This window comes from Cydia fagiglandana, chromosome 2, assembly GCF_963556715.1.
Source record: "Cydia fagiglandana chromosome 2, ilCydFagi1.1, whole genome shotgun sequence".
Taxonomy (NCBI): Eukaryota; Metazoa; Arthropoda; class Insecta; order Lepidoptera; family Tortricidae; genus Cydia; species Cydia fagiglandana.
Genome location: NC_085933.1, coordinates 26208038 through 26221217, shown reverse-complemented (window position 1 = coordinate 26221217; position 13180 = coordinate 26208038). Strand labels below are relative to the sequence as shown.

The 13180-nt window shown below is 36.4% G+C and overlaps 1 protein-coding gene across 1 annotated transcript in view; it reads left to right on the top strand.

Moving 5' to 3' along the window:
• LOC134679542 (protein madd-4) overlaps positions 1 to 13180 on the top strand; it is a 425780-nt gene that overhangs the window by 162502 nt on the left and 250098 nt on the right. The window lies entirely within an intron of this gene.

Sequence of the window (13180 nt, the reverse complement as noted above, 5' to 3'; positions counted from 1 at the left end):
TGTTCAGATATTAGTGGGCACCTTGGCCGCTCCGATATATCTGATGGCGACTGTACCTAAATATTTGAATGGGTTTTGAAAGTCATTTATGCTTGGTAAAACAGTAGGTAAAACACCATTGTAGGCTCAAATAATACGCCGTAAATTTAATTCAAACGAAAATGAAATTATAATATTTTGACATAATTTGCGAATCGTTCCCCCAAAACAATTGAAGTCGAGCCACACAGGGTGTTGTGGAAACAACAGTGTGCTCAGCGGGAATTAATTTAACTGTAGTAGCATTTATTGTTGTTTATTTTATGTAATTGGGTACTTGTAGAGATTAATTGGTTTGACAAATAATATAAAATACATGTCCTGTTTATTGTATATCCTACCAGATCTCTGTAGTTATTAGATTACATTTGTTGTACCTTACCTACTTGTATAGCTCATATTAAATTAGGTAACAGTGTAAAAAAATAAAGGGTGATATAATAGTTATTTACGATACAAGTGCGAAAAAGTGGAAATTCGAAACGAGTGGCGATAAATTAAAACACGACCGAAGGGAGTCTTTTAAATCGACACGAGTTGCGAATTACCTATTCGCACGTGTATCGTACAACGTTTTACAGTACATATGGCCCTTTAAACTTTTGAAATCGCACGAAAAGTGCTATTTTACGCACTAGTGCGGAAAAATAGGACCATATGTACTGTAAAATACATTTTTAATACAGTTGCTCAAAAAGTGCTACTTTACGTAGCTGTTTAGCGTGCGGAAAGTTGGTTATCTCGAACTAGTGCTTTTTCCTTTTCCAATTTTTTTAAATTTATACTTGTTCCAATTCACGACTACTTATTGATGAGTGTTAATATTAGTTTCCTTTAAACGTCGTAATCAGCATAAAAACCTACCGTTAATGTAAGAATACGAAAAATATTACATATTTCATATTTAATTACTTACCTCTTCATTATTATAACACGTTAATTTTTTAATATTCAATATTGAAAATTCCGTTCTTAATAAGTTGACTGAATGGAACGGAATAGCTGCCAAACGCCCATAGATATAATATACTTAAAGACGACGTCTAACCGAGCTGTCACTGTTACCACTTTTGTTTAGTGTACGATTAACAATGTTTTTCTTATTTTTTCGCAACTGTATTAAAAAACGTCGTTCGATACACGTGCGGAAATGTCATTCTTCACTCGTCCCGAGTCTTGCCACTCGCCTGCGGCTCGTGGCAAGATATCTCGGTACTCGTGAAGTAATGACATACCTTCCGCACTAGCATCGAAATGTACTATTGCTTAATATTTTACAAAAGTAATGAAAACTAGTAAGTTTTAATAAATATTTTCATGCAAAGAGAATCTTACTTACGTTATTACATATGCATAGAAAAAAAAAGAAGAATATATAATTTCCAACCCGTCACTGGTTCCTCTTTGTCATGTGTATGAAAGAAGAATCTTAGTAAAAGTTATAGTAGAATTTGTAAATGTTATAATCATAATTAATGGTTTGTTTACATTTTTGGCTAATCACATTTGCCTACAAATAGGATAAAACCTGTTTTTCTCAAGCTTTTACTGAGATGTATTTTCTTTTACTAGTAAAATTAATCGCATTTACCTCATTACCCAGTCTATTAGGCAATTTGCTTTCCTAAGATCAAACTGAGCCGATGTCCATTACCTTCAGTAACATGCTGCATAAGGCAAAATTAACAATATTTGACCTGTCATTAGTATGCGACCCACAAGGTTGCTTACATCTGGCTTTTATTAATTCTGGCTGCGACACCAAACGGCCTATGTCCCTGAAACTTGTAAACAAAATTAAACCTTATTAGTTGCCAATCAAGGTTCGCTTTTGTTTGAACGCTACTCAAATGCTATGACTTCGATGATCAGTTGATAAAAGTTGATCGAGCCTATGTGTTGTTGACTGTTCCGTTGAAATTTGAATCGTAGCTAATAGGGTTACAGTCCAATTTTGTTTGAACTGTAACGTCGTTAAGGCACTTTGTTTTTCTCGAGGCAGGGGTGCTTTCCGCATAATTCTGGAGCCGTTACAATTAATTTTCTTTCGCAAAGCTTAAATGTATTACACATTCACATAAAGGATGCTAAACAAAAATAATTGCGTACGCAATCGTTTCATTAAGCCGGTTTTCATAATTATGACTTCTAATTAAGTGCTAATGCTTGTTATGAGTAATTTAGGCAGGATTTGTTGTCTGTACAGGTTATTGTTCAACCAGTAAAAAAAATTTATTTATTTTAGTACCTCCGTGTGAGGTTATTTAAACATACTCGGGATATTAAGATAAATTTATTGATATATTTCTCAAAAATATATTTATTTACAAACCTATACAGTGGTATTACTAAAAGAAATTAATAACTAGCTTAAATCTAAAATAGGCCCTTGGGGCATTGTACCAAGGATGATACCAATTGAAATATTTAGATTGAGATACGCGTGACGTAGTTTCCAAAATAGACTTATATAAATTAAAAATAAAGGAGAATCGAAATTAATTTGTTTTAACTTGTGTAATTCTATTAAATCTATAGCTTTTCAGATCCTTAATCACTAACCTTTATTGTATCCGTACTGACCGCAACACCCAGGACATTATCCTTGTAAGAGCTGATTTTTTGTGGCATTATTCTTGATACTTGTCGTTGTATTTCCGCTCGTGTGGGCACAATTTAGTTCGGAGGATTCGACATAAACCACTGATTTATACGTATAAGTAGGACTAGTATGTATTTTAGTTTATTTTTTAGCCCTATCGTTGTAGAATGGTGTTTATATAGGGCATACCCCATTTCTAAGGGCAGATCCCTTAGTGCTGACTCCTTTGTACTGAACTCTAATAAATCGTGACGCACAAACACCATCGATATTTACGATCAGCATTATGGCGCCAATAACGGCCGTAACTCAGGAGGCAATGGCAATTAGGCTGCTCGACATAGTTGAAGAGACAAACTAAAATTATTAGTAGTATGATGAGAGGTACAAAATTCAAGAAAATTCATCATCATCATTATTCTTGGCTGGCCTGGCTCTTGACGGTGGTGTAATCGCCATTCCGTTCTCCTCTCTTCCACTGTTTTGAGCTCTTGATACGTCACTATGTTGATTTTCTCTTTGATCTGGTCTAAATATGCACGTCTCGGTCTTGCCCTGCCTTTAAAAAAATTTACAAGAAAATTACTTGCCAAAAAAAGGTATTGTTTTATTAATAAAAAGGCAAGTTAATTGAATTTATAAGGTACTAGTGGGTACTGTCCCACTAACCTGGGGTTAACCAGTTGAACCGTTTACCCAGTGTCAAATTGGCTAACCATGGTAACTCCAGGTTTAACCGGTTAACTCGGGTTAGTGGCCCTAAGTGATATTTAACCAAAATAATGGAAATATTTACCTAGCTACTCCTTGTCGTTTACCAGTAAAAACCACATAAAATATAAAAGGTATTTTTGATTAAAAGATAATAGTAGGTACCTATAAATTCATGTTTAAAAAAATTTGCTTATCAAGTTTCCGACACTTGCTCAAAGGTATTATTAGCCACACTGTCCCGCTTTTCAAAGAATGTATTTTCTATTTCCTTGTTCCGAAACGTTAATTATTAATTTAAATGCATTGAATATGTTAATATCTAAATTGTTATAACGTTTCTCTCCTTTGTCCGTTTACTTCAAACTTGAATTGGCCAAAAATGAAAGATAAATATTTAAATAACTCTATTTATTTACTTTGGAACCTCCAAATTTCAGCTGTAGTCTCAAAATCAACAATTTTGTGTTAAATTCATCTAATCCGGGGTTGTCAAGCCAATAGCTTACGATCGGTTGTACATTGAATACGACTTTACGTCATATAATGTAAAAGTAAGATAGTTAAGTTTATTACTTTCATCACCGGTGAATAGGCAGTGATTGGGTATCTAAATCAAGGACATACTTTTATTTGACCTACATTTTCTGTCTGCTGCATTTATATCTGCTGTTACCTATCCTTGTTTCGTACAATACAGTAAGTATTCATTCTTCTTCCTTGTCGTATCCTCATGGCCGCGGGACGTGACGAATGTGGACACTTTTCACCAGCGCTCTCCAAGCCGCTCTGTATTTATTACTTAGGTACTTATTATTCTTCTATGTGATTTTTCTAGTCTTTAAACGAACTACTTAGCTACTTTTAAGGTCGGAACTTTTAAAATTCTTAAGTGTTTTGGCAAGAAAAATTTGTGCACAAATCAGGGACAATGTTTGGGCATATAATTGCATTATTGTTGGCCATAACCAGACGATTATCATACAAAACTATTATAAATATGCGAAAAATAAGAACTCTTCAATGTAACGGCCTGATTCGAACTTTAACGTCGTAACGTCACATATCCGATCCATATCGTGTCTTTAGCATATTTTTCAAGTATCTTTAAGTTCGAATCAGACCGTGAGTGCTTGAACTCAAATCGGTTGCGAAGTATCGTAAACTCAGGCTCAGGAACGACATTCAAACTTTATCAAATATCTATAATATTTATGTAATAATATATTTTTATACTCATATGTTTCAGCTCTTTGTCCATTCTGTCAGTTGCTTCAAAAGGATTAACTTTGCGCCGATATAAATTGCCACGCGGGCCGGGTGGCCACATCTGCCGTCCTTACCCTTAAAAGTGACCCGATTACCCTATTATCCTTTGTGCAATTAATTATTTAATTTGTAATCGTAACATGTCTGGGCATGAATAATTTCGAACCTTTTAGTAGATTACCGAGATTTAAAAAAAAATTCAGAAATACTGCTCCGTTTTAGAAATTAGGACACATCGGTACAAATTATTTATTAACTTAATATTTATAGCAGAAAATACATCATAAGTTACAAAACACCGCCCAGTAACTCTCTACCATGAGTTCCGTAAAATGACAGTCGATAGTGAGAAGGTTAAGGAAAATGTATGGAGTAATTGTACAGTGCCTCTACCGGTCACCTAAAGAACTAAAAATTACAACTGATACCAGTCAGTCTGACTGGTACCAGTGAGTCATAAATGTCATATATTTTACGTGAGTTTTCTATACGTGCCTAAACTTCCCACCTAAAACGCTCTCTTTCTAACTATTTAAAGAAAACTGAGCCAGAATTATTGAATATTTAATTACACAAACGGGTCTACCGCGATATAATTTCATCGTTTTTACCTTTAATTCCGACGTACATGTGTGTATGTGTACAAAACGCGAGAATTTAAAGTGTTATAGAATTATTGAATGTCAATCCATTGATAGAAAGCGCCAATCAAAACAGTAAAAGTTATGCAAATGACAATGGTTTTTCTTATTACTTTTTTATAGTACTTTTTTGCGTTTGCCGAATAACGATTGTCATCTTGGCTACGCACTTATACGTATGTTATATATATATATATATATATATATCTTATCTATATCTTGATCACGTCAGAATTGAGATAATACTATTATAGGCGTACCATTAATTGGACCCACACGAGCGTGAACCGTTCCATCCATAAAGTGTGTACAGTCAGCTACATGTACGATCTGCATGAATAATTGTGAATAAAACAACACTTGAAAAGTACTATTCCAAACTGATTCCAGATTGGTAATTAAATAACGTATTTATAAGTGTATGTGTTCCTTTCGCATTTTCTCGTAAGTAAAAAAAAGAGGTTTTGTTATTAACATTTTCTCATCAGGTTAGCTGAAACTTGGAAGAGACATTTTAGAGAGAAATTCGACTTTGTACATGTAATCACATTACTACTTAGTAGTACCTAATACTTACTACATATTCCGTACGTGAAATTCACTTAAATGCTCTTCCAACTGTACCTAGCTATTTATTTAGGCCGATATTTTTGTAGAAAATCTGGCCAAACGCATAGTCTGCTAGTCTGCAATAAAAAGTGTGTTAGGCTTGTTCAAATACCCATATTTTATATCGATGAAGACAAATAAAAAAGTTATCAATTGGACATATGCGTCTACCGTCGATCGCAAAAAAGTGTGCAAGCAAAACGTTAAAAATTTCAATCCGACTTTTTTCATGAAAATACTGCTCCTGAAACAACGTACCTTAGGCTTAAAGTATTTATAATAAAACCACATTTATTATTAAATAAGAGCGTACAAAAAGAAAACCTACCTTCAACTCTTTTTCTTTTCCTCGGCCTATTTTCCATGTCTCTTGGGGTCGGCCCTCATAGCAGGCGTGTCTCACTCCGCAATTTCGTCGCTTTGCTACAGGTAGCTAAAAGTACATCCGTTCGACCCCAATTTTGGGGTTTGCCATAAGCCGCGCGTGGCGCTGTCGCCACCTAGCGGCCATATCTGTCCTGATCGTAACAGACGCGTTTTGTTAGAGAGTGAGTCTTCTGTACCTAGTACTATTATTTATTCTGTGCTCATAGTCTGTAAACGCCACTCTGGGCGTTTCTTGGTCATCTCTGGTTTAACTCCCTCGTCCTCATGTCTTTGGAAATGATCCCCATCCAGGGCGTTAATAGATGTATTAGAAAAGGAGTTCCGCTTGTAACATTAGTTGTAGTTTATTATGCAACGTGGCCCGGGTATGCGGTCGGCGTCCTGGCCCCTGTTTCATCAACGTGACAGGTGCGACGAATTGTAAAATCACTGTTGCTGACGTCACAGGCATCCATGGGCTACGGTTACCGCTTACCATCGGGCGGGCCGTGTTCCTCTTTGCCACCATCATTGTATTATTAAAAAAAAACTTTATGATATCCGAAAAAAACAGATATTTCTCTTGCTAAGTTTATGACGCGAGAGAAAACGCGAGTCAATGTCAAAACTGGTGGTAGTGGTTCTTGTAGTAGTAGTAGTAAACTCTTTATTGTACAAAAAGACATATTAAAAATAACATACAATTAGCAAGAAGTACAAAGGCGAACTTAACACAATATGCTCTTTTTTTCGCCTTATGAGGTGACTGTATACACCGTACCATACCATATATTATCTTTTATTTATGTAGCGGGTATGCATAGTATGGAAAAATCGTGAAAGTCTAACTCAGTGTGAACTCATATTTAATATATGTTTATAAATCTTTTTGCATATAAACACGTCAGTGTCCGTACATACGGAACCCTTTGTCCACGGAGCCCTAACACCCACGTCCGGAAAGGGTTTACACGATTCGATCCATTGCGTTCGACCCGATGGGATAGCACTTGTATTTTAAAGCGCCTCTTTATTTCGAGGGTCTTCGTATAAACCAAGAGCTAACTCCGGAAAATTGATGTGATAATGAGAGCAACGAAACTTGACAGTTTTCTATTATTCATCATTATCCCGTATCCAACAATGGCATTCATGTGTGCGAAAGAGGCAGACAAAAATTAAAAACCGTGACGACTTTTGAGCTTCATCTTTTTTTTTTCCGACTGAAAAAATGTCGCTGACCTGTCACTCTCCTCCACCGATGAACAGCTGCCAGATGACCGGATCCGGTAACAAGCCTGCTACAAATGTAGTGCATAATTGTTTTCCATGGTATTTTCTTGGAAACGTTCATATTTGTCATGCTAATTCACTTCAGTCAACCTCAGTACTTTTTGTACCGAGACTGACTGAAATAGCAAGACACGTTCGTACACGACACACAAAAAGACGATGGAAATAGTTATGCACTACATCTGTAATACCATTTTACCGTTTTTCGGGGCCAGCTCTTAGTCTAGTAGAATCATTATGATAGGTAGGTACCTACTTACTTTATCGGTCATTTTGTAACTGAGAACTGGGTCACTGTTACATTGGAGCGCTTTCACGGGGCCTATTCGAGTCGTCGGAGTGACAGGTTGTGACGTGGCTTTTGTCCATTTTTCCATTGATATTTTATACTACGTTAGGAGCGATTTGTTCCAGATAAATATGCTTAATCAAAATCCATCGTTGAAAATAGTGAAAGTTGGAAAAATCTGATTATTTGTTCGTGTTTGATAAATATTTTATGAACTTCTGATAGCCTTTCCTAATAGTTATTTATTTTACAAGTGCGCAAAACAGGAATTATTCGCACGAGTATCGTACAACGTTTTACAGTACATATGGCCCTTTATATTTTCGAAGTAGTTACGTAATGTGCTTATTTTAGCACAGGGTGTCGTAATGGAGCACCAGATACACTGTAAAACATTTTAATAATGATAGTGACAGTTAAATCGGCTGCAAGAACGAAGCCGCAACAATGCAACTCTGCCCCATTCGAGCTTTAAAATACGTCAAATAATAGATCTAAATACGATATGGATTAGATGTGTCAGTATCAAAAGTGACGTATTTGTTTGAAGAAATGTCACATTTGATACTGACATATCTATTCCATATCGTTTCTAGATCTATTATCTGACGTATCTTAACTCGAAACTGGCCGATTTCCGCAACTGACATTCGAGTGTCATGTTTATTTTTATTAAGGAAATGTCAACTTAATACCAAGCAAACATATTTAACTCACCTACATCTACTTAACCTAAAGACGTCAAAAAAATGTGTAAGTATAAAAAATATAAATTGGCAAAACTTCCGAGCCGTCACGACCGCGGCCGAAAGCGGCCGAATGACAAATGCGCGGGTCACTCGCTGACAGCCGAGAAAAATGGCGGGCGGACGGGACGATTAGTTTTCCCTTAGGATAGTTGGAAATAGTTTGTTGGATTAAAATGTTTGAGTTACGTAATAGGTTTTCGGTTGTTTGCTGTGTAAAACAATTAGGGTTTTTGTCGTTTATTAGCGTTCGTTTTAGTTTTACAAACTTTTATGTAGCTTGGAATGTCTGTATGTAAGAATCTATTCTACACTCATGGTCAAATTAGAGGAACGCATAAAAAGTTTAAGTATTACTACTTATTTATTCGTGTGGCAAAAATATAATCTTTCATGTTATATAGGTAACAGATATACGAGTATATATTAAAGCTATACGTCCAGTAACTGGACGTATAGCTTTAATGGTATAGGACGTATAGTAACTGGATCCAGCAACTGTTGCTGGATCCATTAGGTGACACTGTTGTTTAGTATGAACAAGTGGTGCCCTGGTATATGGTGAGTGGGTGTGCGCAGATAATGGTCCATAAGATGCCACGAATATTCGGCAACTATTCAGTATTCGGCCTATTCGGCCACTTTGCCGAATATTCGGTATTCGGCCGAATAGTAGGCAACATTCGGCCGAATACCGAATATATGTTGCACCTACCTAAAAAGAAAAATTTCACAAAAAAATTATCAAAAACTAGGTATATTTGATATCTAAAATGTATTCTTAAAAAGTGGTTAAATACGAAGGCACGTTTTTGAACATTTGTTGATTCCAAAATATTTTATTTTTATCATGGGTCTGATTTGATTGACTCTAACTACATTCATTAACTCTGTTCAACATTAAAATATATCTTAGCAAACGTTGTGCTTTATTGGCGAACAGTTTTCGTAATAATTGTGACTCTAAATGTTCGCATGTCATGCCGAATATTCGGTATTCGGCCGAGAGGGGGGCCGAATATTCGGTATTCGGCCAAATTCACTATTCGGGGCATCTCTAGATACTCTCCCTCGCTGCTCCGCATTCGCTTGCTGGCGACTCTCTCCAGCCACAGCTGTGCAAAAACTCTCGACTTCTACCCCAACCCGCTACTTTAGGTACCTATATGACTTCTAATTGTCTTAAAATGATAACTATTACTTAAGATCTATAGATATCTTAAAGTAAATTCATATTTCTTCGCCCGACTTGTCGCAGCTGACATTTACTCTTCATTAACATCATTACACATGGAGGAAATCTGGTTGCCGTGAGGAAACCTAATTTCGCATTTTACCTTTTGCATGACACGCTTTTTATTTATTGCGTTTCTTTTTACAGATGTAAATCAGGTTATGTTTAATACGAAAGTGGAGGACCCGAGCGCCCTTTTGATACAAACCTAGTCGTCATTTTCCTCTCTGGATACAATAAGTACATTACAATACAAATACTCGTTTAACACAATTTGTGGTATATTAATAACCACAGCTATGCTAATTTTATTTAGGAGCTTAAAAGAGTTGAGAGCATTTTAAAATTTGTACGAAATATGTTTTCCCCTCCTAATTTTTACCATAGTCAAAAAATCGATATAAGTCAAACGCATAGCTATGGTTAACATACATCCAAATATGTAAAAATATTTTCCGTAATGCGAATATCCAGAGAGGAAAATGGAGACTACGTTTGTATGTCAACCTCCTTTGCTGATACATATTTTATTTTGTTAAAAAAAAAAGTTTAAACAAAAAAAAAGTAGGTACATCATTCATAAATCAGTCCACTTTCATTGTTTCAAAAATTCATTTTACAAAATTAAGTAGGTACAAATTAGCCAACTCTTCACTCAATTAGAAACCATAATTTTAATTACCTTATTCAAAAACTTTTCTTAACGACCCCCAATAAAGGGACAAAGGCTGGCCTTTTCAGGCTGCACAATCGGGGTGCTTAATTTTTTTATTTAATTTGACGTGTCAACTAATTTGATATGCCACTTAGGAAAATTGAATTTCCGCGAAATTAATTTTAAATCGCCTCAAATTAATGCGGACCCTTAGTTAGGCCGCCTGTCATACCGACGTCGAAACTTTTGCGGCTCGGCCACGACTTTACGCGACCGGCGGCGGCGACGGCAATTAAAAGTGTGTCTCGCTCCAACCTATGGTTGCCGCTGCCGCCAGTCGCGCAATGTTGCCCGAGCATCACAACAGTGTTGTGTGTTGTGTTCTTTGGGAAAAAAAAAATCAAATATTATGATTTATGTTTTTTAAAGTACAGTGAAACCTGGTTAATTGGCACCTGGATAAATGGAAAACCTCAATAATTGCAACCAAAAGTACGGTCCCGGTCCCTTGAGACCAAAAGGCCTCTATAATTGAAATTTTGGAACCTCTATAATTGCAATTTAGATTTTAGTGCTTTTCGTAATTTTGCCTCTATAATTGACCACATCGCAACTTAAGACCTCTATAATTGACACAGTGCTAAAAAATCAGTTATTTTGCTCTTGTTTTTACCTCTATTATTGAAACGAGTCTTGCTTATTACCTCTATAATTGAAATAATGTAGTTGTATACAGCAGAAACAATATTTTAATAGCAATGATCATTTTATTTATATCTCCATCCAGAATTTAATTTATTTATAGGGTATCTATCATAGCCTGTAGTAGGTGAAATAGTTTTGATCAATAAAAAACAAAGTGATTATGCTTTTTACATTCTAATAAAACTTTCTTCTACAATTCAAGGGAATTTTTTAAACCCAAATGATAAGAAAATAAAGTGGTAATTAATGTAGTGTAAAAGTGCAAGTATAGACGGAAGCAATGTATAGAATGTAAGCGTGTAAATCTACTTAAACTGGTTATTTGCACCTCCATAAAAGAAATTTGTCAGAACGCAACCTCTATTAATGAAAACCTCTATAATTGACACAACGATTTTTTGAACCTCGTTAATTGACACGACCTGCTTAAATGAAAAACCTGGTTAATTGACAAAAATTTGCCGGTCCCTTGAGATTGCAATTATCCAGGTTCCACTGTAATCACACTATTTATATATCATAAATTATCGTCTTGATGGAGTGGCCAAGGGGTTCATGGCGTTAGCTGACTGCTGACTGATTTTATGACGTCACAAGAATGGCGGCTACATTTTTGCCCCGTACATTTATCGTACAATTTTGCTTTGCATAGCAATTTTTTTTTTTCAGGAAATGTAAATCGCTATCGAACCTATACGAACATAGGGCCGTGTTGCACGGTGCGTTCGTGGCCCACAAAATGGTCTCGCCGGAAGATCAGCTCTGACTTTCGGGTCAGTACTATGCTGAGGCGAGCCCATTTTCGTGGTAAACTTTAACGCTTACCAATTTTGTTAATATCTGTAGTTTTTAGTTATACTTTTGTATGTAATCTTAGCTTTAAGTTTACCACGAATAAAATGCCTAAAAAAAAACATAAATACATGTAAAATAGTGATGTGTCACGGTGTGATAGTCAGTCAAATTAATTAGTAATTCGAAGTCAGTTTGAGGTTGGGTCTTTATAGAGGTCACAGACGGACCCAAACGGGGGTGTTAGTGTCCTGTAGGCGTGTTTTGGCCACGGTTATCTACTATGACATCGTCGGGTGACAAGCAAAAGTCACTAAGTACTATCAAAAAATTAAATTAACAATGCACTTTATTACACTTGTAACACGGTTTATTGTCCAAAAATTTCAATGATGTTAGTTAGTGACTTTTGTTTGTCACCCGACGACATAATATGTAGCAAACATCAGTTTCTGACACTGCGCGTTTGTAAGAAATGAACGCTATATATAGATATGTCGGAGAACGGCTGAAATGTGCCATCTATCGCCTTCAAGAGGCGTTTTATCATGCAAACCTTGACAAATAGAGCAAACTAGGGTGTTACGTACACCCGAGTGGCGTTCGACGCAGTTCCGCCTAGGCATCATAGAGCGCGCTGTTAAAAACAATTGAAGCCCAGAACAATTATTGAAGTTATGCTGTCAATCAATCTTCAGAGGAAGCACGATGAGAACGAACGGGAGAAGATGACGTCTGTGGCAGCTCCTGGGTCAAATCCACTAGTTTGCTTAAGATAACGTAACGCGTGCTGTGATTTGTAATGAGTTTAGTGCAGTAAAGATTGTGAGTCGAACATCGTATTTCATTGAAGGCCCTCGTCATCCACGATTGAAGGTTCTGATGTGCTGCCGATAGTATGATACGCCTACAATCCCACTTCTGATGTCGTAGTGTGTTACGTACACCTGAGTGGCGTTCGACGCAGTTCCGCTAAGATGTCATAGAGTGCGCTGTTAAAAACAATTGAAGTCCAGAACAATTGAAGTTATGCTGTCAATGGATCTTCAGAAGAAGCACGATGAGAATGTAGGGACACATATATGTAGTTAGAAATGCTGACGACGCATTCGAGATGCAAGCCGCGAGGCGCGGGCCTCGCCATGATCCCGGAGTCATAATAGTTAGTATTAAACCATACAAGAACGAACGGGAGAAGATGACGTCTGTGGCGGCTCCTGGGTCAAATC